This window comes from Schistocerca americana, unplaced genomic scaffold (assembly GCF_021461395.2).
Source record: "Schistocerca americana isolate TAMUIC-IGC-003095 unplaced genomic scaffold, iqSchAmer2.1 HiC_scaffold_597, whole genome shotgun sequence".
NCBI classification, from domain to species: Eukaryota; Metazoa; Arthropoda; class Insecta; order Orthoptera; family Acrididae; genus Schistocerca; species Schistocerca americana.
Window position 1 is genome coordinate 80,001 of NW_025726343.1, and position 3,917 is coordinate 83,917.

At 54.1% G+C, this 3,917-nt stretch overlaps 1 non-coding gene across 1 annotated transcript in view; it reads right to left on the minus strand.

Annotated features, from left to right (window-relative positions):
* The window catches only part of LOC124587278, a 1,910-nt gene extending 964 nt beyond the window's left edge, over positions 1-946 (minus strand). Inside the window, exon 1 of the ribosomal RNA XR_006975398.1 lies at positions 1-946. This exon is cut by the window's left edge and continues 964 nt beyond it. This is a non-coding gene — a ribosomal RNA (small subunit ribosomal RNA).
* Positions 947-3,917: the final 2,971 nt, after the last annotated feature.

Sequence of the window (3,917 nt, forward strand, 5' to 3'; positions counted from 1 at the left end):
GTTCCGAAAACCAACAAAATAGAACCGAGGTCCTATTCCATTATTCCATGCACACAGTATTCAGGCGGGCTTGCCTGCTTTAAGCACTCTAATTTGTTCAAAGTAAACGTGCCGGCCCACCGAGACACTCACTCAAGAGCACCCTGGTAGGATTGCAACGGGGTCCGCCTCGGGACGCACGAGCACGCACGAGGCGCGTCGCACGCCTTCGGCTCGCCCCACCGGCAGGACGTCCCACGATACATGCCAGTTAAACACCGACGGGCGGTGAACCAACAGCGTGGGACACAAATCCAACTACGAGCTTTTTAACCGCAACAACTTTAATATACGCTATTGGAGCTGGAATTACCGCGGCTGCTGGCACCAGACTTGCCCTCCAATAGATACTCGTTAAAGGATTTAAAGTGTACTCATTCCGATTACGGGGCCTCGGATGAGTCCCGTATCGTTATTTTTCGTCACTACCTCCCCGTGCCGGGAGTGGGTAATTTGCGCGCCTGCTGCCTTCCTTGGATGTGGTAGCCGTTTCTCAGGCTCCCTCTCCGGAATCGAACCCTGATTCCCCGTTACCCGTTACAACCATGGTAGGCGCAGAACCTACCATCGACAGTTGATAAGGCAGACATTTGAAAGATGCGTCGCCGGTACGAGGACCGTGCGATCAGCCCAAAGTTATTCAGAGTCACCAAGGCAAACGGACCGGACGAGCCGACCGATTGGTTTTGATCTAATAAAAGCGTCCCTTCCATCTCTGGTCGGGACTCTGTTTGCATGTATTAGCTCTAGAATTACCACAGTTATCCAAGTAACGTGGGTACGATCTAAGGAACCATAACTGATTTAATGAGCCATTCGCGGTTTCACCTTAATGCGGCTTGTACTGAGACATGCATGGCTTAATCTTTGAGACAAGCATATGACTACTGGCAGGATCAACCAGGGAGCTGCGTCAACTAGAGCTGAGCAGCCGGCCGCCCGGGAGTGTGTCCCGGGGGCCCGCGCGAACACGCAAGCGTCCGCTCAATTATTCTGCAAACAGGAGGAGGCTGAGCTCCCCTGCACAATACACCTCGAAACCCTCTCAGGTCCCGGCGGCGCGCAGCGCCGTCCTAAGTACTTGGTCGGGTTCGAGAGAGGCGCAATCGCCCGGAGTTTGGCGAGTAGACGCTTTAGGTGCGACCACCCGTGCTCCCAACTGAGCTTGCCGCTGCCGACAGAGGCCCGGGAGCGTGCTGTCGTGGCATTGCCGGCGGGAGACAACACGCGCCACCTACGGTGACCGGCAGCTCCAACGCCAGCGCCACAGAAGGACAAAAGCCCCACTTGGGTGCCGAAGCGAACTCTCCCAGCACAGCGCACGCGCCAACACGTCCGCACAGCTGCGATACAAACCACCTGCGAGAACCGCAGAGGCGACCGAGCAGCAGACGGCGTCGCGGCGCCGAGCGCCGGGCGGCGGCGCATCCTCAGCGCACACAGTCCTCAATCGGACCAGCACACTGCAGATGTCCACCGCGCTTCGCACCGGGCCCGCGAGGACCTACTTTGGCCGCACGGCGCCGCGTGCAGGGTGCGCCGGCGCGCAGCTGCGCCGCCTGCCGCCTCCGTCGGCCGGCGCGCCTGCCACTGGCCGCCCCCACCAGCCGGCTGTAGCGCGTGCGCCCACGCACCGCGCGGCCAGCACGCCGGGAGGCCCCCCCTCACCGGCCGGGGACGGTCCCACCCAGCCACCGCCGCGTATCGCTTCACACCCAGATGCCATTCACGTTCGTGGGCATGGTGGGTATCGCTGGAACAACCGGTTGGTAGCTCAACCGATCGTCGCCATCACTGATTCACCTCTAGCGAGAACAACCGCACCACAACGGTTTACCAGTTGTTCATTTGCATAACGTCACCAGCAAACGTAGGCGTCCATCGCCATTTGCAAATTCAACGATTGTTGCATGCCTGTGTCAGGTGTCACGACACACTATGTCTGCCCACATACACGCAACAACATGTGCACGCTTCGCGAACACGTGGAAGGTGGCCCCCGTACGTATGCGATGTCCATTGCGCGAACGACTGTCAACCGGCCTCTGTCGCATGTCGCAGATGTGGAACGCAGTGCACCATGCTATCACGGTGTGTGAGAAGAGACGACTACGTCTGACAACACGCGCCACTACATCAACAGACGGCTCATGCTGATCGCCATCCAGGGCATACCACACTGCAATCCAGCTCTTATAGGGAGACGACACGTAGCTGAGTGCACAACATTTGGACCGCATGGTTCGCCGTTGTTGGCGCAGTCGTTGTACGGTCACATGTACCACGATGTATCATTCAGTACATGAGGACCAATGTGCAGTACAGTGTGTGATTTGGACGTACAACATCAGCGGACAGTTGACACAGGCCGTACCACAGCGTAGGCTAAGTGCTTCGCACATGCGAATGCCAATGAACAACTGCAAATGCCAATGAACAACTGCAAAGGGCATTGAGCATGTACGTCCTGCTGCCATCCACATTACAGTGTATAGCTGCAAGGTGTTTAACATGAAGCGATACACTGGGGACCGGGCAGTGCGAGTAGCAAACTATATTGCGGGGGTTGCAGTTAGGCAACACTACACTAATTTAACGCGTCGTATGACAATTACAGAGCAGGTTAAGGCCCAACGTGTGTTGGGTTAAGGCCCAACGTGTGTTGGGTTAAGGCCCAACGTGTGTTGGGTTAAGGCCCAACGTGTGTTGGGTTAAGGCCCAACGTGTGTTGGGTTAAGGCCCAACGTGTGTTGGGTTAAGGCCCAACGTGTGTTGGGTTAAGGCCCAACGTGTGTTGGGTTAAGGCCCAACGTGTGTTGGGTTAAGGCCCAACGTGTGTTGGGTTAAGGCCCAACGTGTGTTGGGTTAAGGCCCAACGTGTGTTGGGTTACGTTAAGGGGCAATGTGGGTTACGTTAAGGGGCAATGTGGGTTACGTTAAGGGGCAATGTGGGTTACGTTACGGCGCAATATAGGTTACGTTACGGCGCAATATAGGTTACGTTAAGGCGCAATATCGGTTACGTTAAGGCGCAATACAGGTTACGTTAAGGCGCAATACAGGTTACGTTAAGGCGCAATACAGGTTACGTTAAGGCGCAATACAGGTTACGTTAAGGCGCAATACAGGTTACGTTAAGGCGCAATACAGGTTACGTTAAGGCGCAATACAGGTTACGTTAAGGCGCAATGCAGGTTACGTTAAGGCGCAATGCAGGTTACGTTAAGGCGCAATACAGGTTACGTTAAGGCGCAATACAGGTTACGTTAAGGCGCAATACAGGTTACGTTAAGGCGCAATACAGGTTACGTTAAGGCGCAATACAGGTTACGTTAAGGCGCAATACAGGTTACGTTAAGGCGCAATACAGGTTACGTTAAGGCGCAATACAGGTTACGTTAAGGCGCAATACAGGTTACGTTAAGGCGCAATACAGGTTACGTTAAGGCGCAATACAGGTTACGTTAAGGCGCAATACAGGTTACGTTAAGGCGCAATACAGGTTACGTTAAGGCGCAATACAGGTTACGTTAAGGCGCAATACAGGTTACGTTAAGGCGCAATACAGGTTACGTTAAGGCGCAATACAGGTTACGTTAAGGCGCAATACAGGTTACGTTAAGGCGCAATACAGGTTACGTTAAGGCGCAATACAGGTTACGTTAAGGCGCAATACAGGTTACGTTAAGGCGCAATACAGGTTAGGTTAAGGCGCAATACAGGTTAGGTTAAGGCGCAATACAGGTTAGGTTAAGGTACGACATAGGTTAGGTAAGGTACGACATAGGTTAGGTTAAGGTACGACATAGGTTAGGTTAAGGTACGACATAGGTTAGGTTAAGGTACGACATAGGTTAGGTTAAGGTACGACATAGGTT